General features: G+C 45.5%; 1 protein-coding gene across 3 annotated transcripts in view; it reads left to right on the top strand.

The window, feature by feature from the left end:
- The window catches only part of RNLS (renalase, FAD dependent amine oxidase), a 330,346-nt gene that overhangs the window by 264,402 nt on the left and 40,252 nt on the right, over nt 1-25,692 (top strand). The window lies entirely within an intron of this gene.

Here is a 25,692-nt window from a genome sequence, read left to right as displayed (position 1 = left end):
ACACGAGCAACCCACGCGCCCGCGACCCATTTCTGTTTACGGGGCACCACGCTGCTGGCCGGCGACAGCGACCAGAAGGCCGAGCTGAAACACGAGTTGGAGGGACAAGCCACACCACGTGGCGCTCTTAGGTTTCATTGCAGAGCGCTCGCACTAACGCCGACGTGATATATACACGCGTCTAGCCTGGAATAAAGTCTCCGCGAGTCCCGGCTGAGTGACTGATGTTCCCCTTATTTTCATTTGCGGGCTTATTTCCTTCTTCGGGGGTCGCTCGCGATGAGAAATCGCCGCGCGCTGGCGACGCCGAGTTCGGGCGCAGGCGCGCTCGGGGAGCAGCGTGCAGACCCCTGTCGGCCTCGACGTTCGTCATCCTCCAGCCCTCTGTCCTTTCTCCCCTTCTTGCGCCGTGCTCAGAAACCTGCAATATAAGTGCAAATTTGTGATTCCCTGTTTGAACGTGTCTCCTTTTTCCTCCCTCAAATTTAAAGCAATCTGGCTTCTTATTCGAGTTGATGGGACAATCACTGTTTTGATTTTCAGAGGTAATGCAAGCGTTTAAAACTGGCTGTAGCTCTCAGGGATCTTGGTGCTAAAAAGCTAGAACAGATATGCCAAGCAGGGTACCAGACTCTGGACAAAAATGGAACATAATCAGCGAGGTCCACCCAAAGATCCCAGTTAGGGGCACACAAGTCCCACAGAGCGGCAGGCAGGGTAAAGGTACCCGTGGGTGTCATTGCAGGCGGTTAATAAGATGCTGCAGCTCGCGGAGCTGGGGAACCCTAAGAGGAAGAACCAAGTTTTCTTGGGAGGGGGACGGTCTCTGAACAGACGCAGAGATGTGTCAGTGAAACGCATCGGACGGCGTCTCTCCCTCCACACCATACCTGGGCCGACCTGGCTGACTGCATGAGTCCAAACTGCGTTATCAATACGGTCAAGACAAGTGAGTGCTTTCGGTGGTGAAGGCTCAGTGGGACACAGAATGTGATCTCTGGGAAGAAGAAGAAAAAGGCTGAGCAAACGTCAAACTAGCTGGTGCGGGACCGAGCTGCTGTTTTCCAGTCGGGAGTGTATTCGTGTTCCAGCCGCTACCATCTGGCCAGGAAAGCCAGGGAAGTTGAAATGGCAGTACGTCCTTCGTTTCTTTCTCAACGACGGGCGGGGGATTATAATCCGCTTAAGAGTTCACAGCAGAATGCATCAAATGAGGCTGTTAGGGAGAAAGAATCTTTAAGAGAATGTTAATTTAAAACACATGCAGAATCCATAGAATGCTGGAATGTCTCAGTTCGGAGGGGCTTGGAGACCATTTAGACAAGTTCCTGGCTGTCTTGGATTTCGAATCGTCGTGAGAAGCTACGGAAAACTTCGGATCTTCTAAGGACAGCAAAAATGCACGTATATACATAGAACTCACACACCATTTTAGAGCCTGCTGGCTAGCTGCCTATCTTTGTAAATAAAGTTTTATCGGAACACAGCCTGGCCAGTTCGTTTGTATATTGTCTGTGGCTGTCTTTGCACTACAACAGTAGAGATGATTGTTTGCGACAGACACCATATGGCCTGCAAAGCCTAAAATAGTTACTATCTGGTCCTTTAAGAAAAAAGGAAAAGATCGCTGCCTCCTGTTCTAGAGGGTTACGAGGCCGCCACAGTCTATTTTTAACCACACAGAGGTCTATGGACCCCAGATTAAGAACCTCTAAATCTCAGCCCTATCACTTTATGTAAATACAGGCTTATCTTAGATCCACACATCTGGTCCATTGTTCCTTGATCTTACACCCTATTGTAAATCCTTTAAGGCAAGCAGTGTAGCTTTGCAGTTAAGAGCACATCCTCCGGGGTTAAATAGATTCGTGTTTTAATCCAGACTTTGCTCCTCATTGTGACCTTGAGGCAGTTCAGCCACCTCGCAGCCTGCTTTATCATCTGAGAAATGAGTTAAAGGTAGCTACTTCATAGGATTGCTGTGAGGCATGAATGCAGATAAAACCTTAGCAGCGTGCTGGACACACAGTAAGTGCTTAATAAATGATAATGGCAATGATGAAAGAGACGGGGAGGGAGAGGACAGGCAGATCCTCCCGGTGCCCCCAGGCTCGGGTGAAAGCCAGTTCTGTCTGCATTTATGTAGCACATTTGGGAGAGCGGATGGTGAGGCGAGCATGTGTGTTGACAGGAGACCCGACGAAACACGGAAGCTTCAAAGCGTCAAACCTTTCTTCAAACCTTCGTGTAGCAGAATGGCAGTGTCTACCTGAGACCAGCTATGGGCCACCTTCTCTTGTTCTGCTCCAGTGGGTATGCAGACACCTGTTGCTTGGGGAAAGGGTGTTTTGCTCAGATGCGGTCCTTGACAAGAAACCAGGATAGGTCATTACCAGCAGTAGGGCAGGTGCGAAATGTGGGAGCGTTCTCTGCAGTGAACAATGTCTTGTCCTTTGTGACTATGTATGTTGCATGCAAAGAATTGCATGCTTGGGGTGGATTCTGCTGAAGATTATTTACTCGGAAACACTGTGAAAACCGGGAGAGAGTTATTTCACATTCTTAACATGTTTGGCGAAGTATGCGGATTCATTTCCTGTCCCTGACCTTCGTTTAAAACTGAAGCTCATTCCATGACATTGTGGTGGATCCATGCCGTCTCAAACCCACCACCTACTCGCTGTGACCTTGGACCCGTTTCTCAGGCGTCTAAGCCTCAGGATGTTCATCGCTCAAATGGAGATATTAATTTTACCTACTTTAGGGTTCTTGAGGATTACAGAATATACACGTAAAGGGTTTAGCATATGCCCTGCACGTAGAAAATGCTCGATAAATTTTAGCTGTTAGTATTACTATTATCGTTAGTGAAATATGACGTAGGAAGACAATCTTCTCTCATAAACACCACTGCATTTGTAGGTTGTATAGACACTTTAGACCCGGCTAGAAAGCCACGTCAGTGTTTATGGAAACTCACAAGGGACCGTATTTAAGTTGCCACTGTACATATGGGCTCAGAGTCATTTTAGCTCAGAAATTTTTGTTGACTCTTGAGTGAATGGATGAATAAATGCTACTATGGCTTTTTCCTGTGCTCATTAACGTACATGGCATCCTGTTTTCCTTGAGCCAATCTTATCTTCCCATCTTTGTGATCCTGATCACATGCGTACTTAACTCCTTCTGCATCCACTTGCCACTCAAACTACGGGAGCCACAAAAGCAGAGCCTGACGTACAAGGACACAGCAGGGCACTTGGGTGGCTCGGTCGGTTAAGCGTCTAACTCTGGATTTCAGCCCAGGTCATGATCTCACGGTTTGTGGGTTCAAGCCCCACATCAGGCTCTGTGCTGATGGCATAATTGGGATTTCATTAGAATAGAGTAGCCTCCATGGGGACAAAGATTTTTGTCTTTTTTCCTTCACTTTGGAATCTCCAGTATCCAGAATCCTACCTGGCACATACTGAATGACTAGTTCTAGAACATTCAAACCATCAACAATTAAGCTGTATTATGTACTTAAAACATGTAACAAAAGACACAGAAAAGTAACAATTGATGAACTCTGACAAGGTACAAATAACGAGCATGAAAAACACTTTGAATCTTACTTACGGATATGTAAGCGAGTTCTGTAACCAGAGGGATCATGTCTAAAGTTTCTAAAATGTTTCCCCCGGACCCAGCACACAATAGGGCACAGAGTAGACCCTGAATACATTTTTGTTGAATAATTCAAAGATTAAAAGAAGAAAATGTTTAAGTGAAAAGGAGCACTCCATCCTAAGAAACCCAAGAGAAACTATTCTAGAAGTACAACACTTAACAGTGGTCCATGTAACGGACAATGGCCTGTGTAGTTAGCACATTTGTGTGAGGACAACGTGTGCCACAGCAGGAGAAGTGATACTTTCCCCGTGCAAATAATAAGTAAAGCACCCGTAGCAGCAAATTCTGCCATGGTGCAATGAAGATTTATTGGCTTCCATGTTCATTTCCTCGGTCTTCTTTTACTGGAATTGATTTAAAGGTGTTAAGAGTCAGACCTATTGTACTACTCACTTCTGTAAGACAGTCACCAACCTCAAACTCGCACAATGTATTTTAACCATTACAATGAGTCATGTTTATTTACCCTTTGGACGACAATCAAACCGTTTGCTGCAAACCAAAAGCTTGTCAGAAAACAAAATGTTAATGATACAGAGACCATTATGGAGAAAAAAAAAAATTGGCAAGTGTCACTCTGTTGAGAAAAGTGACCATCCTGGATGAATAGCATTCTGACAGATTAGCTCTATGGTATAGAAAAGATCTAACAGAATGTGCCTGTAATTAGAAAATCCATTCATGCAATAATCTGTATTAATAGTTGCAATAATAAAAACTTTATAATTACTTCAGTAGATGCTGAAAAATCATGTCATAAACTTAACATATATTACTGGTAAAACCTTATGATAAACTCAGAAAAGGGGCATGCTACCTTAAAGGAATAAAGACTATTTTAAAGCCATAACAAACATCACAATTAAGAACAAATCACTAGAATCATTTACATTAAATTGGAAAGAAGTAAAAGATCCTTGCATCAGTATCTTGAAATTCCTAGGGTATGCATTAAGGCATGGAACATATTTAAAGAAGTGTAAACATAAGGAAAGAAAGGAAAATGGTTATGAGTGCCATCAATATGATCATACTCCTGGAAAACTCAGGCGAACTAACTTCTGAAATTAATGGAAAGTGGCTAGAGAGGCTGAAGTATAAATATTCAAAGATCAGTAACTTTCTATATGCCATAATAATTAAGGCAAATGTATCTTGTACATATTTTTATTAACGAAAAAACGTAGAGGGGCGCCTGGGTGGCTCAATTGATTAAGCGTCTGGCTTCAGCTCAGGTCATGATCTCATGGTTTGTGAGTTCGAGCCCCGCATCAGACTCTCTGCTGTCAGCACGGAGCACACTTCAGATCCTGTCTCCCTGTCTGTCTGCCTCGCCCCCTATTCACATGCTGTCTCTCTCTCAAAAAGAAATAAACATTAAAAAAATTAAAATGTCGGGGTTCCTGGGCGGGGGAGGTCAGTCGGTTAAGTATCCAACTCTTGATTTCAGCTCAAGTCATGATCTCATGGTTCAGTCCATGGGTTCAAGCCCCACGTCAGGCTCTGTGCTGACAACATGGAGCCTACATGGGATTCTCTCTCTCTGCCCCTCTCCATGCTATACATGTGCGCTCTCTCTGTCAAAATAAATAAACTTAAAAAATTTTTAGGGGCGCCTGGGTGGCGCAGTCGGTTGAGCGTCCGACTTCAGCCAGGTCATGATCTCGCGGTCCATGAGTTCGAGTCCCGCGTCAGGCTCTGGGCTGATGGCTCAGAGCCTGGAGCCTGTTTCCGATTCTGTGTCTCCCTCTCTCTCTGCCCCTCCCCCGTTCATGCTCTGTCTCTCTCTGTCCCAAAAATAAATAAACGTTGAAAAAAAAAATTAAAAAAAAATTTTTTTAAATAAACATATAAAAATAAAGATGTTATAAAAGCATAGAATACAAAGGAATATCTCTAACAAGATATGTTTAGAATTTATACGAGGAAACGTTCTCAAAATTTGACCAAATATTTTTAAAGATTTAAATAAGTAGGAAGATATGTCATGTCCATGAAGGGGAAGAGTGGATGTTATTTTTTTTCATTTTCCTCTCATTAATTTATGAATTCCACATAATCACAATGGAATTTCTTAACATGAAAAAATAATTCTGAAGTTCATCTAGAAAAATTAACAGGTGAAAATAATAGTTTATGAGCCAGAAGGTCATAAATATGGGACTTATCAGCTGATATTAAGACATAGTGTAAAATTAAATAAAGAAGTTTACCATTGGTTCTAGAAATGACACAAATCAATGAAATTAATGCTATAATAGCACTCAATGTGATAAAGGAAGCAATCAAAACCAATGAGAAAGGAAGAATAATTTAACAAATGATTTGAGGGAAATTGGCTAGCTATTTCGTAGAAAGAAAGAGGAAGAACAGAACGAAACAGAAAGGGGGGGGAGAGGGAAGAGAGGGAGGGAGGAAGGAAGGGAAAAAAGAGAAATCAAATGTGATTGTATCCTCATTGGATATGCATTGCATTACAATAATTTCCAGATGGATTAAATGGATAAAGATAAACAAATACGCATCCTCCCTAAATTAAAAAAAAAGAGGAAAATATAGACAAATATTTAAAACTGTCAGAAAAAAAAGACTAAAAGTTTATGGGACATTTATTAAAAGTATACTTTAAAATGACTTACAGTAAAAGTATAATATCTTTAATATAAAATAAACTTCTTACCCAAGGTTAAATTTTTGGCATTTTCTTTTTTTTTTTTTTTTTAAGAAATACAAATTAAACAGAAGTCCCATCTCTCTGTTCCTACCTAGTGTCTCCGGTCACAAGGAAACTATTCCCATAATTTAAATTTTTATTATCTTATTTATTATTTATTTTGTTTTAAAAATTATTTACACACTCCCATATATTTATATTTTGACTTTATGTATTCATAAAAATCTGGTAACGTTCCTTTAGTTTTTAAATCACAGCATATTGTATATAGTCATTTAGAAATTTGTGCCCCTCTGTGTTATATTTTTAATATTTTTCTCTGTTGGTTTGCGTACATTTATTTCAGCCACTTTCACTACCTTACGGTCTTCCATTTTATGAATATGTGAGTTTGTTTATCCATTTCCCCACAGATGGACATTGAGTTGCTTTAAATTGGTACTATAACAGGGGTGCCTGGGTGGCTCAGTTGGTTAAGCCTCTCATGGTCCGACCTCTCATCTCGGGTCATGATCTTGGAGTGGTCTGTGAGTTCGAGCCCCACATCAGGCTCTGTGCTGACAGCTCGAAGCCTGGAACCTGTTTCAGATTGTGTGTCTTCCTCTCTCTTTCTCTCTGCCTCTACCCCACTCGTGCTCCGTCTCTCAAAAATGAATAAACATTAAAAAAATGAATAAATAAATTTGCACTACTGCAAACATTGTAATAACTATCTTTGCATGTGTCTCTTTTGCATAGCATAAACGTTTTTTACAAGGCATAATGTTAAACTGTATCGAAACTGAGTTGTGAGTTCCAGGGAATAGGCTTTATTTTTCCGTAATCTCTTTGAAATAACAATTTGAGAATTAATAAAGGAGAAACATTATCTGGAGTACCTTAAAGCCAATTGATGAATTTTCCCATAATTAAAATAGGTGGGTCCAGCTTGGGGGTGAGATTGGGAAACCTACTTGGTGGTAGGTCTTCAAAGAGATAGTAAGACCACCTATAGAGCCAGAACCCTGCCCACACATGTTCCCTGGAAGCAAAGAGCCCCTAAGGGTAGGCAGGGAGCCGTCAGGGCATTGCGGTGATGTTGAGTTAGAGACCATTCCTCTAATTTCCTAGCACCAAGCGCTGGCCTGATTCTGGAAAGCAGGGAGAGCAACCTTTGCAACCCCCCACCAAATGACAGAATGAATTTCCCATTCGGCTGCTGGAAATCAGGGCAAGCTGTCATCTTTCATTTGATTAAAACAGAAAATGAGCACAATGAGATACCCCTTCACAACCACTAGATGGCTATTATCAACAACAAACAAACAAACAAAAGCAAACCGTAACCGAAACCAACAGGTGGTGGCGAGGATGCGGAGAAATTGGAACCCTCCCGCCCTGCTCGTGGGAATGTCAGATGGCGCGGCCACTGTGGGAAACGGCATGGTGGGTCCTCAAAAATTTCAACATGGAATTTTACCACATGGCCCAGCAATCCGTCTTCCGGGCATATGCCCAGAAGTGAAAGCGGGGACTGGAATAGCCAGGCCTACACTCGGGTTCATGGTAGCCTTAGTCACAATAGCCCAAAGGTGGAAGCCACTGGCTTCCGTCGATGGATGAAGGCATGAATGAACAGAACGTGGTGTATTCATACAGCGGGACATCATGAAGTCTCAAAAGGGAAGGGGGCGCCGACCGACGCTACAACATGGGTGCAAACTTGAAGATATTATGCTAAGTGACTTAAGACAGTCGTGAAATATACAGGCTCCCACTTAGCTGAGGTTTCTAGCGGAGTCAGATTCACAGAGACAGACAGCAGAAGGCGGGGAGGAAGGAATGGGGGCTGAGGTTGAACAGTACAGAGGTTTCTTTAGGGAGACGGAGAAGCACAAAAGGTAGGCGTCAGTGGTGGCTTCAGTGCAGCCTGAGGGTGCTGAGTGCCCCAGAACTGTACTCTTAAAAACGGTCACTCTTATGGTGTGTGTATCTTACCACAAGTCTTTTAAAAAGGAAAGAAAAGAATGGATATTGCTTATAAAAGGGGGAGAAAGATATTTACAAATCTATGAGAATGACACCATCTCTCTACAGCAGAAAAATAGGCTCATTATAGTTCTTTTCTACTTAATAGCCGATTTCACAAAAATGGCCAAAAAAAAAAAAAGAGGAACAAAATACACACACATATAAATATATATAACTATGTTTTGCCTAGTAAGTGATAAAAATATATACACGTCTATATATACATATATATAAATGTACGTGTGTGTAAATACTTTATATGCAAATATATGTGTATATATACGTGTGTGTATACACACACACACACACATATATACCCACATATAAAATCATGTTCTGCTTCATGGGTAAACAAAAGCATGCAGGTTAAAAACCGCAGTGAAATGCAAAGTGGCATCTTTTTAAAAATTACTAAATTCTAAAAGGAGATCAAAACTAACAGAAGTTAAAATTGTCACAGCCTCTCCACAAAGTGAGCTGGAAGCATGTATCAAATGCGGTTTCTTAAGCATGTTTTTTGACTCAATAATCATGCTTCTAAGAATCTGGCTTCAAGGAATAATCAGGGATGTAGACATTGATTTGTTGGCAATATGTGTATTTCCAGCATTACTTATAATAGTGAAAAGCTGGAAACAACCCAAGTGAACACTGATTGGAAGTGACTTAATAAATTCCAATAGATCAAAGCAGTGGCATTTAATGCAGTCACTTGAAAATGTGCCTACCTGGAATAATTCTTATGATACGCTGCTAAGAGACAAAGTCCAAAATAGGTAACATTCAGACCAGAAGACATTTCGATCTTCATTCTTTTATTTAATTATTTTTTTACAAAGGAGGGGGCGGGGGGGGGGGGTAGAATGCAGCTTCCTGGGGCACAAACCTCCATCCATCTGAACTGGAGCTCTCAGGGCTGAGGTCTGGAAATTTGCATTTGCTTTGAATTTCCCCAGGGCGTTCAAGGGCAGTCAGAGAATTTCTGCACTTGAGAATCCCCAGATTAGAAGACGTAAGGCTGCTTCCACGTGGGATCTCAAAGCAATTCTGAGGCTCAGAAGTCTAGAGATCATCTGACTGTTTACATTATAAAATCCAAGGCACTAATACAGATACAATGGGGGGGGGCTGTGCTGGAGGGGGTTGGGAGGGAGGCTGAAGTCACCTGAAGATCAGCATTGCCCACTCTCCAGTTATAAGGCATGAAGCCTCCGGTCTAGGGGCCCTCACACTGTAACCTGCATGAGAAAATGTCCTTGTTCTTAGATAGTACATAGTGAATATTTAGCAATTAAGGGGCATTTTGTTCACCATGAACTCTCAGACCGTTTGGAAGAAAAAAACAGTAGATAAGCAGATAGATGATAGGTGCGTAGATGGGTTGATAGATGCATAGCTACACTGATACGTGATGGATGATTGACGGACAGGTGAAAGATAGCTAGACGGACAGATCAAAGGGAGGGTGAAGGAAAAGAAAAGTGGCTAAACTAGAAAATTAGGTGGAAGATACATGGACACCTTTGTCCTCTTTTCGCCTCGTTTCTGTAAGCTTGAAATTATGGTCCAATAAAATGCGACCCCACAAAGAAGAGGATTAGGAGACATATCGAACACAGTAGTGACCTCTAGGACATGGATCGAAATCACCAGGCCACGCCTGCTTTTCCATCGCTCTCTTATTCAACCAACATCAGTCAAGGGTCTATTCTGTACCGGGCTCTCCATTCAGAACACTTGGGAAAGATGGGAGATCAGAGCCATTTCCTGCCCTCACCACCGTCCTATTTGAGCTAGGCTAACACAAAATGCAGATTTGGGGCCCTGAGACGGAATTAGAATCCCTGGAGAAGGGCCCAGGGACCCGGATCACAGGAAGGTTCCACATACACTAAGGCAGTGTTGCTTTTCAAAATATGGGCTTTGTTTCAGAAGTGGTTCGCAATTGCAATTTCATGAGCCAAAAAGGTTTTTTTTTTTTTAATTAAAATAACAGAAAGAGAAAAAAAAGATCAAGAATGCTGACACATGGTGAAGAGTGGCCATTATTGCGTAATGCGTTGGCTTCAGTGCCCTCGGTCACCATGTGGACCAGGTTTCGTATAGGAAAGCACTGCCATAAACTATGGCCCGTGAAATATATCCCTGCCCTTGTCCTCCGTTGCCCCCGTCCCCGCAGCTCTCCCTTTGTCCAGACCTGGACGGGCTGAGAGGCTGGGACGCGTCGACCGCCCTGAGAAGGGGCAGGCTGTTGAGGGAATGTGACTCCCCGGGGCACACCCCCATCACTGTGCACTGCCCGGTCTTATGGCAGGGCTGGGAGCTATCCTGTCCCACAGGTGGCTGCGTCTCCAGCCAGTGTGCTGTCATTTCCTGTGATGGACACCGCCCTGCTCAGCACATCTCTGTCCCAGCACCCTGGGGCAGAGGTGGAGCGTCGGACAGAAAGGGACCGAACGTTTCCATTGGCTGGGATGCTTCTCGATGCAACAAGAACAGAGGGCATAATGCGTGCGACCAATTTCCCGGGCCACGGTGCCGGGTATTTGATTCAGGCCCCTCACGTCAGATCAAAATCAGATGCAAGCCCTGTTTGTCCGACCCAGAGGAGAGACAGCAGTCGTCCGAAATCAGAACGAAACAGGATGGGGTGCAAAAACCCTCATGAAATGAGCTTGAGAAATCCTCCCCGGGGCTCTGGGAACCCAAGAACCTGCTGAGCTGACCAGACGGGGGGGATGATCCTGCCGTTGACACGTGCACTGCACCAAGACCCGCTGTCGCCAAGAAGAGACATCCGAAGACTGGCTCGGCCGGCGGAGGCCCTGGGTCGCATCAGGGCAGTGGTGGGGGAGTCGAGAACCGGGTTGGGAAGGAGAGACGCGCCCCGGAGGCCTGAGAAATGCTTTGCTCTCCATCTCGGGGCCGAACGAGTGCCTCCTAGAGAACGGAAAACGGAATTACTCAAAGAAAAACCGTCGACCTCGCCGAGATGATTCCTTTCCTGCCCCGAGTCTGGGAAGCGCCTCCAGGGAAGCCACAGAAATGAATTTGCTCAGCCGAACAGGGCAGAGTGAGATACTCCCCGATTTACTCGGTGACACGACGCAGCACGAGAAGCTGTCCCTTCTCCACCTCAAAGCAAAGCACCGAGGGGCGCCTGGGTGGCTCAGTCGGTTGGGCGTCCGACTTCGGCTCAGGTCACGATCTCACGGTCCGTGAGTTCGAGCCCCGCATCGGGCTCTGTGCTGACAGCTCAGAGCCTGGAGCCTGTTTCGGATTCTGTGTCTCCCTCTCTCTCTGCCCCTCCCCTGTTCATGCTCTGTCTCTCTCTGTCTCAAAAATAAATAAACGTAAAAAAAAAAAAGCAAAGCACTGAAATGCTTCATTTGGTGCCGTTGTGGTAGAAATGCCTTCTATCAAAGGCAGGCTCCCACACCGCAAGCCAGAGATAAGTAACAGAGGAAATCGTTGAGACCGTGACCTCTCGGTGGCCTCTTAGAGCCGAATCTTTGCTAGACCTCAGACTATCACACGGGCCACCAGCCCGCCAAGAGGAGTTTATGGGCGAGCGGCGCGGAAGGCACCTCAGCACGCAGAAGCCTGGCTTTCGAGCAGCTCGAGGAGAGACATTCCAAGGGAATTTCTTGTTTGCTTCCCCGAAGCAAGGATTTGATGTTTAGGTGGAGAAACCCTTCTGGGAAGTGAGCTCATTCCTGGGGTTCTGCTGGGGTCATCCAGAAAGGTGTTTGCTTGGGATCTGGGATGGTCATCCAGTGGTGAGACGTGAGTATTTAAAAAATGTGGTCTCTCACCGACTGGCAAAAAATGAACTGGCAGGATGTCATGAGGGCCTCTCCGGCCCATAGATTCGGGTGGTGGGTTAAATCAGCAAACATTCCAGAGTGTCTGCTGTAGGATGGGCACTGCGCAGATGCCTCAGAGGATGCTGGGCAGAACCAGACTCACGGGGGGCCGGGGCGGGGACGGGGCCGGGGTGGGGGGGAGCACCGAGCAGATCAGTGCACGGGCTCCCCTCTCAAAACAGTGTCACAGCACACAGGGGAGAGACTCCTGGTCCCCACTTCCAGTTTAGGAACCCCTGAGGCCCAAGACAGGCAAGTGAGGCTGAAGGGGACCCGTATCTGACAAACAAGGTTGGCCTCTAAGTTGCCCTTAAAGTGCCTGACCTGAAGACTGAGGCAAAGGCCCCTCCATCCTCAGAACAAAGCGGTGGGGGGAGGCCCGAAGACAAAGCGGGACGCTCCGCTCCGTGGGATAGAAAGGAGACCCTGACCACAGGAGGGGTCCGGTGGGTCCAATTTGCATCTGTGAGGGACAGACACAGCAAGGAGTACCCAGGTTGAGAGGGATTCTATATGTAGAAACAGACGTCATGTCGGACTCCTCTCCTGTCTCGTCAAAGAGGTCATCTGGGTCCCGGAATCTAAAAATGGCCTCAGAGTTTGGAAGGCTTCTGTCCTCAGCCGGCGTAGGGGCCTCATCTCAGCCCTGCACCTTCAGAAGCATGAAGGAGTCCGGTGAGGTAAGCGATTTCAAAGTTTGCTTTAGGACGCAATTCAAACAATTTCTGTTCGTCATGTAAACAAGCCAGCCACTTACGAAGGAGCAACTCTTGGGGTTGAAACAGGCCTTCCTGCGTTCCCCTCGGGGCCCCTCAAAGGACAGTGGAAGCCACCACCGATAAGGGGGACTTCTCAGGACCTCGCGGCCTGGTTCGGGAACACTGTGACTGTTGGGAACGCCCCTCAGACGTTCGTGGCTTCTGTCCTTGGCCCACTGCGGGACAAGTGCATCCAAACAGTGCATCTGACCCAGGGAACCCTGGGTCCCCTGCCCCAGCTCACATTCCCTCTAGGAGTGAGCTAGGCTGGGCCCTGGTTTGGGGTTGGACGAGAATGACAACTGAGACTTGGCCAATGTCACTGTCCCTTTGGTTTTCTGCCACAGCATCCAACAAGCAGTGAAAAAATAGGAAACCGAGGGACAAAAAAGAACTAATAAAATGCTTTCAAGCATGGGACCTTAGTTTAGTAGACTAATCCTACTTACATACGGAGAAACTGTTCTCAGGAGTCCCTCGTAAATACTTCTTTATTCAGAGAACTGTCGATTCACGTCCATCCTTTGTGAATGCCAAACTAGAGTCTTGGGCACGAAAACATTTTATTCAATCTCACGGTTACCAAATATTTTTTAAAGTGCCCAAAGAAGTCTGATATATCGGATTCACCTGCAGTTTGCATTAGATTGCTTTTTCCCCAAAGAGGATAGGCCTTCCTGAATTTCACTCATCTGTGATTGCAGACTCCCAACAATCCGCACTCCAGTGAACATTTGGTAGTTATCTCTCTGACATGTACTGTCTTTCCTTCCAAAGACTTTGCTTGGATGCCCTTGCTTTTCCTATCCCGAGTCCGCAGAGTCTGGAGGGGCCTGCGTGCTAAGCCCCGGGGACAGACGGGATAGCTGCTAGAATCCATAACTTCTTGTTTGGCTTCAGCCAACCTGAGCTCGCTTATGTAAGTTACTTGTGGCAGAACGAGTTCTAGTTGATGCAATGATTATGGAGCCACTCCTGGAAAGGAAGAGTCTGCTGCTTCTGGTTTCCATAGGTTAAGGCCACTAACAATATTGTAGTGATTGTAGTGGTCCCTGTAGGCCCTCCACCTACAGCTTTCCACACATCGTCTCATTGGTACTCTTATCTCCATTTTACAGATAAGAAAACTGAGGTGACTAATGTCATACTAGCTTGAAAGTGGCAGAGATGGAATTTAAGCCCCAGTGGGCCTAATGCCATAGCCATGCCCAGCCATTATGTGGTAGGCACTGTGTAGAGGCTAAGAACAGAAGGGCTCTTTTTCTCAACCAAACGTGGTAGGGGAGGGCATCTGGAAATATATGGAATGCTCTCTGGTTGTCCCAGGGACTAGTTGGTGGGGACGCACCTGGAATTTAGTGGACACGGGCCACAGATGTTCAATGGTCTGAAAGGTGCAGGACTCTCCTGCCCAACAAAGGTTGATCAGTGGTGATTCCATTGAGAAACCCTCAAGCGTAGAGTTAGGTACCGAGATAATCCAACCCAGAACTGGTGGCAGATATGAGAAGAGATGTAATGAGTGTTGCTTTAATAGAGAAATAAAAATAAAGTTTAAAAGCCTATGAAAAGCCCTTAATAAAACATGGCGCTATCCTTAAGGCATCCCACCGCCCACCGTTCACAGAACGTTTTCTGCTTACGAGCAAATCTTACACCAAAGTTTCCCCTTTGGATTGTAAGCCCATAGAATTTGGTGTCCTTCCCAAGATGTTTAAGATACAAGTTTCTCTGAGAATAGTCCAGCCGTGGCCACTCTCATCCTTTGCGGGTGTGGCCTCGAGCCCCTTGTGAGGTTATTGGATCATGTATGCCCTTCCCAGTCTGCACATCCAGATTGTCTATTTCCTTTTCTTCTTCTTTTTTTTAATACTCATTTACTTTGAGATAGAGAGAGAGAGCACAAGCAGGGGAAGGGCAGAGAGACACAGAGAGAGAGAATCCCAAGCAGGCTCCACACTCAGCACAGAGCCTGACATGGGGCTCGATCTCATGAACCATGAGATCATGACCTGAGCTGAAATCAAGAGTCAGACCCTTAATAAGCTGAGCCCCCCAGGTGCCCCTATGTCCCTTTTCTTCCCCATTTCTTCTCAGGCCTCTTTTCCATCATTGGTCATCTTTTTTTTCTTTTTCTTTTTTTGAAAAGACTTTAGTTTTTATTCATTTAATTAACTAATGAATTAATTTAAAACGTTTTTTTTAATTTATATGTTTAAACTCAAGTTAGTTAACATACAGTGTAGTATCGGTCTCCGGAGTAGAACCCAGTGATTCATCACTTACGTACGACACCCAGTGCTCATCCCAAGTGCCCTCCTTAACACCCATCACCCAGTCAGCCCATCTCCCACCCACCTCCCCTCTAGCAGCCCTCAGTTTGTTCTCTGTATTTAAGAGTCTCTTATGGTTTGCCTCCCTCTCTGTTGATATCCTGTGTTTCCTTCCCTTCCCCTATGTTCATCTGTTGTGTTTCTTGAATTCCACATGAGTAAAATCATATGATATTTGTCCTTCTCTGACTATTTTGCTTACCATAATATATTCTAGTTCCATCCATGTTGTTGCAAATAGCAAGATTTCATTCTTTTCGATTGCCAAGTAGTATTGCAGTGTGTGTGTGTGTGTGTGTGTGTGTGTGTGTGTATACATACCATATCTTCTCAATCCATTCATCTGTCGACGGGCATTTGGGCACTTTCCATAATTTGGCTCTTGTCGATAGCGCTGCTATAAACATTGGGATGCACGTGCCCCTTTGAATAACCTTTTTTTGTATGCTTTGGATAAATACCTAGCAGTGCAATCACTGGGTGGTAGGGTAGTTCTATTTTTAATTTTTTTAGGAACTCCCGCACTATTTTTCGGAGTGGCTGCACCAGTTTGCATTCCCACCACGGTGCGAAAGGGTTTCCCTTTGTCTGCATCCTCGCCAACATCTGTTGTTTCCTGACTTGTTAATTGTAGCCATTCTGACAGGTGTGAGGTGGTATCTCATCGTGGTTTTGATTTGTTTTTCCCTGATGCTGAGTGATGCTCAACATCTTTTCATGTGTCTTTGCCATGTGGATGCCTTCTTTGGAAAAGTGTCTATGCTTGTCTTCTACCCATTTCTTGACTGAATGATTTGTTTTGCGGGGGGGATGAGTTTGATAAGGTCTTCATAGATTTGGGATACTAACCCTTTATCCGATATGTCATTTTGCAAACATCTTCTCCCATTCTGTCGGCTGCCTTTTAGTTTTGTCGATTGTTTCCTTCGCTGTGCAGAAGCTTTTTCTCTTGACGAGGTCCCGATAGTTCGTTCTTGCTTTTGTGTCCCTTGCCTCTGGAGATGTGCCTAGTGAGAAATTGCTGCCGCAGGAAGTTGCTGCCTGTTTTCTTCTGTAGGATTTTGATGGTTTCCGGTCTCACGTTTAGGTCTTTCACGCATTTTGAATTGATTTTTGCGTATGGTATCATCGTTTTTAAAACGTACTCAAAGCCAAAATGTGAGGGTCTGACCGCACTGTTCAGATTTCTACAGTTTGTAGGTTACATGCTCTTCCTACTTAGGTGTGGAGTAGATATCACTCGTGTTTTCCTCCAGGAACCCAACCCCTGCACCCAACATAGCATTCCTCTGGTGCTTCTTGGCCTTGCAGCAGCGTATCCTCAAATATCTGCCAAACTGTCGGGGTTTTCGCTCTGTGAGATTTGTAATTCATTAAAAATAGAACCTGTGGTGGATCAGTTTGGCGTTCTGGAAAGCAGGCCGTGAGATGCCGGTGGGAGAGCTTCCAGACAGTGATGCAGGGCTGGCATCCGTGCGAGAAGAAAGGAAGGAGCGGGAGGTAGGAAGAGCCAGAACATGCAACCTTGAGCTTGAGTCAGGCCGGCCCTTGGAGCGCCAGAGCAAAGATCAGCCGAGCGAGCAAGGAGTGACTCAGGCAGAAACGGCCCAGCTCTTGTGCCCCCGCTCTGCTCAGGGCAGCACCTGGCCACTGGCCAGCTACCTTCCTCCAGCAGCACACATGGCATTGTGGGTATTCTTAAAGTGGAAGTCGTTTGTCACGGAGCTGTGCGTGTGCTTGTTTAAAGGAAACAAGATTGCCTTGAAAGCTGGGGTCTGAACTGTGACGTGATGAAACCCTGGTAAGACCAGAATAGCATCTTTCTGTCTGGGAGATCAAGCCTCACCCCCAACTTCTAGGCTGCTGGCCTGATTGAAAGAGAATATTCCACCACTCTAAAAAGGAATGGAATTAGAAATGCCAAGAGTGCAAAGTATTCTGGGACGGCTGGGCATCCAACATTCTGCGTTAATCGTAGAGGGAGAGAAGTCCTCTGTTTTGGCCAGAAATCAGGGGAGTTATTTTGGGAGCAGCCTCCTCGGTGACCCAGACATTACCATTTGAGGTTCAAATCTCTGGAGGACACAGCCTCGAGCGTTCTTTTCCACTGCCCGGTGTTTCTTTCTTCATGGGTCTTTGTGCATAAACCTGCTACAAATCCGGCATTCACCTTCTCAAGGGAGCCTGCGGGGAAGCTTAGAGAGGGTGAGCTTTCCTGGGAAGTGACTTCCCTGCCTATCCAAGGGCTCTCATGACTCACAGATACCTGGGTCCTCAGCCTGGTTAAATAAATAAATGAACAAATGAATGAATGAATGAATGAATAAATAGCATTCAGAATTTACCTATGCAAACCAAGTTTTACCAGCGCATCTTCTGGCAATAGAGTACCCCATATAAGAAAACCCCAGAAGGGACAATCATTTCTCTAATTTTCAGGACGTTTACTATGCGAATTTCTCCAGCACGAGCCGCCAGCCGCTGGGGAGATGAAGGGAAAGGGATTCAAAGAACAGTAATGTGTGACGCTAGTCTTAAAGGGGCGACTGAAGAACGCTCAGATCACCTGCGAACAAACCAAGACCCTCTTCTTTCTCAAAAGGGAAAGATCAGCCGGTCATAACCACTAGTACTAACTGTGCAGGGTGTGAAAGTAATTTGCTTACAGTAACCCAGGCAGCAAAAGGCTGAGCTGAGGCCTGAACTCAGGCATTCTGACTCGTACCTGGTACCCTACCCATCCTTCCCTATGACCCAGTCACCGTGATCCGGGCAGATCCAGCTGGGGTGGGGAGGTGGGGGGGCGTGGGGAGAGCGGTGGTGCCGAAGCTTATACTTTTTGTGGTGGAAAGCTCTCTTTAAAAAAAAATACATGTGAAAATAAACTTAGAAGGGGTTCTCCCAAACGGGGAAGGACTAAAACTTAAGCTTCATTAGCTTACCAGTAAATCCACTTTTGATTGGGATAATGTAATTGCCAACAGGGTTAATAGAAAGAATAATAACGATTCTTCAAATCCAAATATATGAAAACCTGGCTGGTTTGGGATTTTAGAATTTACTTTGATTCACAAAGGTGTTCTAGGCATTCAGAGATGTTGAGCACCGCACCCTCCCCCGCTCCAACCACCGTTGTGATTTTTCTGCACCCGACTCCTACCCCACCTGCTCGAACTCAAATTCTCTTCGTGTTCCTCAACCCAACTTCTTAATAGTCACTATAGCTAGCATTACCATGTGCATCAGGCATTGCTCGGAGGTTTTAAGCTTTTTTCACTCTGCCGATTTTTTTTCTTTCATTTATTTAGTTTTTAGTTTATATCCAAGCTAGTTAGCATCTAGTGCGATGAGGATTTCAGGAGTAGAACCCAGTGATTCACCCCCTACATATAACACCCAGTGGTCATCCCAACGAGTGTGGTTGCCCCTTGTCCATTTAGCCCGTCCCCCCACCCAACACCCCGCTGGCAACCCTCAGTTTGCTCTCCGTATTTAAGAGTCTCTTATGTTTTTTTCTTCCTCCCTGTTTTTATATTATTTTTGCTTTCCTTCCCTCATGTTCATCCTTCCCTCATGTTTTATACATATATATATATATACCACATCTTCTTTATCCATTCATCCATCGATGGACATTTGGGCTCTTTCCATACTTGGGCTATTGTTGATAGTGCTTCTATAAACGTGGGAGTGCATGTGCCCCTTGGAATAAGCCTTTTTATATCCTTGGGATAAATGCCTAGTAGTGCAATTGCTGGGTGCTGGCGTAGTTCTATTTATAATGTTTTGAGGAACGTCCCCACTGTTTTCCAAAGTGGCTGCACCAGTTTGCATTCCCACAAACAGTGCAAAAGGGTTCCCCTTTCTCCACATCCCCGCCAACGGCTGCTGTTGCCTGAGTTGTTACTTTTAGCCATTCTGACAGGGTCTGGCTGCCTATTAAAAAACTTTGTATCGTTCTCCCTTCTCAGAGGAGGCAACTGGGGCCCTGAGAAATTAAACAGTCTGTCTCTGAAATGTGCATTCTTCACCAAAGCCCCACAGCGCTTCAAGGAGCCACGGCAAATCAGACAAGAACCCGAGAAGACTTCATAGGGCCCAGAATAAAGTGTGATAATTACAATGTCTTGACAAGTATCAAGGATCAATGCTAGATGTGCTGTTAGCCACAGACTTAATCCTCGGGTCAGAATCCTTTGTTGGCACCTGTGAATAGTGCAGGAACCACAGTGTAATTCAAATCAGCAATTCTGAGATATAGAAGGCCTTGAAAATGTGTGATTTCATGGTAGGAAATACTTTCCCCCCACCCCCTCACCCCCCGCCATGGAGTGCAGATTTTGAAGCCCAAAGAATAAGCTTGGCAAGGCCTAAATCTAAATGCTTCTCCTAAATGTTATACTTTTTGTAGTTATTATTGAATTGCCTGTACCAGAAAGGTGTGCTGAAACCGTGTGTGTGTGTGTGTGTGTAAGATTATCTGGTCAACTGGCTTCCTGGGGCTGAGGCACCCTGGAGAGTGCATAGCTGAGTCATAGTCCTTAAACTTCAGTGTTTGAAAGAACGTCAAAATTTACCTGCCTCAAACCTTTCATTTACCGATAAGGGTCGTGGGACCCTGAGATATCAAAGGTCACAGAGCTAATGAGCACCCTTCATTTGACAACTAATTGAACACCGAGGGGACTCGGATAGAGGGCTCTGCACTGCACCATGCTGTTCCGTGGCTAACACAGACTATGTGCACCACACCAGTAATCCTGCAATTAAAAACAAAATCTGTCGGGGCGCCTGGGTGGCTCCGGTGGTTAAGTGTCTGACTCTTGATTTCAGCTCGGGTCATGACCTCACAGTTCGTCAGTTCAAGCCCCAGGTTGGCTCTGCGCGGACAGTGCGGAACCTGCCTGAGATTCTCTCTCCCTCTCTCTCTGCCCCTCTCCTGATGGCTCTCTATCTCTCCCTCAAAATAAATAAAAATACACTTTAAAAAGAACTGCTGTCTATGACATAGACATACAAGGTCTCCCTTGGTCTGGGCTCTGCCCACTTCCCTACAGATCACCTCCCACAGATCCTCAGTATGAACTCTTGGTCTTTAGATTTCCAAGAAAATACTTACTGTGCACTCTTGTCTTAGCTCGGGCACTCTAACGATACCACGCACGGGTGTCTTATAAACAAACAGAACAGACTGTATTCCCCACAGTTCTGGAGGCAGACAGTCTGAGAGCAGGGTGCCTGCATCGTTGGGGTCTGCCGAAAGCCTCTTCCAGGTTGCAAACTGCTGGCTCCTTGTTTCCTCATGCGGTGGCAAGAGCAGAGCTCTCTGGACCCATCTTAGAAGGGCACTGATCCCATTCATGACCCAATTACCTCCCAAAGGCCCCCCTACCTCCAAAAATCATCCCACTGAGGATTCGATTCCAATACATGCATGTGGGGAGGGGGACACAAACGTTCAGGCCAGGGCAGTTCTCCTGGATCTGAGCCTTTCTATAGGCTCCTTTCTCCATCTGGGTGGCCTTTCTTATTGCCCACCATCTGAGATCCCTCATCTGTCAAAACTCCGAAGCATGACCTTCACAGGGAAGCTTCCCATGAGGACCCCTCATGCCCCACCTGCCCATCCGGAAGGGATTCATCCGATCCCTATTCTCTTTTCCCAGTGCACAGCTGTCTGGGGGTGGGACGCTTACCCCATTGTGTTTGGGCTCTTGGTTTAATTTTGTTCCTTCCATTAAACTCTGAACTGACCAAAGTCAGACGTCCGATGCTGCTCATTTTTGTAATCATCTAATGCCTCGCCTCTTAGCGAATACTGAAAAAAAAAAATGGTAACAATCATAATTAACATTTAATCCCTACAATAAGCCTAAGGGGAAAGCACGGTAGGGGTACACATTACCAGGGTTCACCAAGATTTCTTGCTCTCGAAGGTAGCCGTGGCCACGTGACTCGCTTTGACCAATGAAATTTAAGCAGAAGCGCTCTCCGTCACCTCCGTGTATCATCATCTGACAGCGGGTACCCTTTCCCCTGCTCGGGTGGACCCTACAGCCTGGTCCTGAGCAGGCAATGTCATCCGGTGGTGAAGCTTCCCTCACCTCTGCTGACCCACGTTGGACATATAGTAGGGGTGAGAAATAAATCTCTGTTGTCTTAAATCACTGAATTTCATGTTCACTACTGAAGCATATCTAGGCAAATTCTTCTCTAACTCCTTCCGGTATCCTCCGAATTATCCGTTCCCTAATTCTATCTGAACTGTTGGCGATTGCTCTCGGCAAGCACATACGCATACGGTATTTTTTCCTAGAAAGCAATAAAGAATGTGCTGTCGGTGTGTTTGTTTTGCAGTAAGGCTTTTTAAAGTCATGAAAAGTTCTTTCTTACTTTCTGCTAAGCAATCGTAGTATCTTTCATTAATGTCAAGCACAAACGCTTGTGTCTGACGTAAGTGGTATCATATACTGTTTGTCTTTGTCCATCTGACTTATCTCAGCACGATGCCCTTAAGGTCTGCTCTGACTTCCTTAAGGAAATGTTCATTTCTATTTATGTGTTTTTAATGTTTGTCTATTTTTGAGAGAGAGAGAGAGAGAGCCTGAGCATGGGAGGGGCCAGAGAGAGAGGGGTGACAGAGGACCGTAAGCGGGCTCTGCCCTGACCGCAGTGAGTCCAATGCGGGGCTCGAGCTCACGAACTGTGAGATCATGACCTGCGCCAAAGTCAGACCCTCAACCGAATGAGCCACCCAGGCGCCCCAGAGATTTTCGTTTTAAAGAGGAAAAACAAAACAAAACAAAAAGGCAATTCTCTTTTCTAGTGGTATCAGTGGATTGGTCAAGTACTGAAATTAGGTCAGATGAAAGGAATACAAATTCAAGGCTAAGGAAAGCACTGCTGTTTGTCTAAATCAGCCCGAGGACCCTTCCACGGAGGCCTGAAAAGCACAGTGCCCTCCAGGAAGTCGGGTTAGTATGAGCTAAGATATGAGCAAAGGACTCTCTTACAGGAATTACCATTAATATCAGTCAGTCATTATAAAGCCAAATGAGTTCCAGTCCAAACTCTGCCTTGTTCTATGATCACGGTCACATCATTTCACCTCTTGGAGTCTTAGTTTTATCATCTGGAAAATGGGCAAATAACAGCTACCTTCATAGAGCTACCGCGTTGGGTTATATCCTTGCAGGAGCTCCTGTTTATAAAGCCCTTAGCACAGTTGCCCAAATGATAGGCATTTGGCGAAGAGAAATCTTAAGCCAGCCCTCACTGACACCTGCCGATCTGCTGATCTTGGATGAAAGAAAAAATCAGAATGGTGTCATGAGGAAATGCCTGCGATACCCAAGGGAACCAACCCAAGTTCGCTCATCTTCCCAGTTCCTGTTCTCTTGAGTGATTTGTTGGTCGAGGAATTAGGACGTGAAGCGGGCACAGAGGATGTGTTCTTTTAACCTCGGAGCCAAGGATTCGGGTGCGGTTAGATATTTAGTAACCCCTCCTCTCGGCCCCGATCAATCTCGCTCTTCTGAAAATTCCGACTTAGATTTCTGCCTCGTCCTGTATACATTCCGTGCCTCCGGTTTTATTCTTCATACGCCTGGGGAAAAAATTAGCATACGCCACACACAGCGAGGTAGCTGGGTTTTCATTTCAGAACGTACTCGGTTGGTAGCTATAAATACAGGCACAGAGATTTTCCTTACTCAGTTTACAGGTGGAGACTGTTGTGCAGGTAGGCCATAATTCATTCACCTGGTTCCCAGGGACAGTCGCGTAAACTGTTTCCAAGTAGGACTTTCTTTTGAAACGCCTTGGCACCCATAAGCACATATCCTTAAAGCCCATTTAAGTTGAGGAAGGGTGTTAGGCTCGGCACTGGAGGTTACTCCCCGCGGTGATGGCAGGTAATATATTTCCTTTTCATTTGTGCAACTACCCCCTTTTTCCAGCCCCAATTAAAATTATAATTAATGTCCTATAAATCTATTGATGTGATGGCTTCTGCCAAGTTGGAAATGGGGATCCTTTTGCTCACTCAGCTACAGGTGGGGGTCTTTAGCAACCCCTCTCTCCTCTGTCTTCGTACCTTCACTTTACCAACTGGTCACAAGGTGAGACCCGCCGATGGGATTCCCAGCTAGGTGTTCTCAGCCCACTCCCGGGTACTTTTCCAAACCAGTCCTTTCGTAGCTGATGATTAATGTGGTACGTCCCACACCATACTTTAATGCTAAGTAGGAAGGAACCATTACGTGAGGACATTGTCTACTGTTAGCTTTGTGTTTAGAATGAGAAAACGTGGGGCGCCTGGGTGGCACAGTCGGTTAAGCGTCCGACTTCAGCCAGGTCACCATCTCGCGGTCCGTGAGTTCGAGCCCCGCGTCAGGCTCTGGGCTGATGGCTCAGAGCCTGGAGCCTGTTTCCGATTCTGTGTCTCCCTCTCTCTCTGCCCCTCCCCCGTTCATGCTCTGTCTCTCTCTGTCCCAAAAATAAATAAACGTTGAAAAAAAAAATTAAAAAAAAAAAAAGAATGAGAAAACGAACAAAGTCCACAGGATGAACATCCAGGAGAAACTGGGGTGTCCAAAATGCTCTTTAGCTTGAGGGATGTGCGCTCATCAGTGGCAGAGCTCCATAGACTCCACTCTTCTTTCCCCACTTCCTCATGATCTTTATGCCAAGGATCCCTGGGTTTCGGGTGAGAAGGTGAGCCTGTCTTTTCGGACATCCAGACGTTACAAGCCCAAACACTCCTAAGGCAAGAGAACATCTACAGAATGTTGTCGGATGGTTTCCATTACGACCTAATAGCCGGATCTTAGGCCTGGGATTTGTTCCTAACCATTGCCGTAATCCACCTTGCAGATTTGAGTTTATCGTTTCCCCATTACGTCGGTGTGTCCATTGGCACAAAAGAACAAACATTTGTGCTCATCCGATAAAAATTGCGCGTTGCTTAGAGACCTCCCAGTGAAGTGAGTGGCCATGATTTCCATGCATAGAAGGGTTCGACAGTGGACATTTATCATATTATGTATTTCTCACTATAGCCCGAGGAGGAAGGCATTATGACATCCTCTGTTTATAGCCATGGAGGCTCAGAGAAATTAACTAGTTTTCCCAGAGTTATCACAACAAGTGAGTGGTGGGGTCAGGGTTCAAAATGGACTTTAAAAGACGGTTCTTTCCAAAAGTCAAATGAGATTTCATTAACTAGAACCCTAAATGCATAATCCTAAACCTTTATCTTCAGTGTCCCAAGTCCTCTGAAAATGTATGAGCAAAAGACTCTCTTACAGGAATTACCATTAAAATCACAGCCATTCAGCAAGATTTATAAACGACCCTTTACGTCTCACCATGAACGATGGCAGTAACGTTTTTGCACTGCAGACTCCTTTCAACTTCTCAAAGTCCTGTCTGTGCCTCTTGATGCATTTTATTCTCCCAGAAATAGCGTGATTCCTCAGAGATGAGGTCAAAGAATTTGCCTAGTCAGTTCTGGTTTCCTGACCCTTCCTCCGTTGAAATTTCTGTCAGGAGGAGGACGGTGTTTATGCACGTGTGATTCAATTATTGTATTGATATTTCTTAGGTATAAAATAAGTGTTTGCTGCAACAAACCAAACAGTTTAGGCCTGTTTTTGAAATTCATCACTTCCTCCTTTCTTTTTCCAACCTCACTCTCCTGAAGCTGTCCGCGGGAACGGATTGGTGTATAATCTTCCACTCCAGACTATGGAAATCCATACTTTAACATCATAGACTGAGTCACATAGTAAAACGTCCTTCCTCCAGGAAGTCAGGAAGTATAGTCTTTACAAATGGCGGCACAGGAATCCATCTGAGATTCTCCCATCAGCCTTAGAGTCAAGTTCTGCCTTTCCTCTTCATCCTGTGCCTGAATTCTTCTTCCCAGCTAGACGCCTCCCAACCTGACCATCTGCAAAGGAGGTCCCGGGATTAATTGGCACCGGGGCTGAGCTTGCCACGTTCCCAGTTTGTCACCCCCCTGACGTAGTATCTGTTCAACACACTACATGAAGAGTGTGAGCCACACCCATTCTGTCACCCTAGCCAGTTGCCCATCAATTTCCACCAATGATAAGGCGGACTGTGTAAGAACCTGTGCACACAGTCCTCCCTGATGCGAATGCAGTGCACCTTCGGTGGCCCCCTTCCTGCCATTCCCCTGACAGCACGAGAAATGTCTCTCGGGCTCTGTCCTAAAATCGTTTTACGATCTTTTAACTTAACACTCATATCGCATCAATTGTGACATCATAATGCGATTTGCATTGATTCGAAGCTGCCATCGGGATGAGCTCATAACTATGTCAAAACCTCCGCTGAGTAAATAAAGGACT

The sequence above is a fragment of the Prionailurus bengalensis genome, chromosome D2 (genome assembly GCF_016509475.1).
Source record: "Prionailurus bengalensis isolate Pbe53 chromosome D2, Fcat_Pben_1.1_paternal_pri, whole genome shotgun sequence".
In the NCBI taxonomy this organism is placed as follows: domain Eukaryota; kingdom Metazoa; phylum Chordata; class Mammalia; order Carnivora; family Felidae; genus Prionailurus; species Prionailurus bengalensis.
Note: the sequence above shows the minus strand (reverse complement) of the source record. Positions and strands in the feature narration are given on the sequence as shown.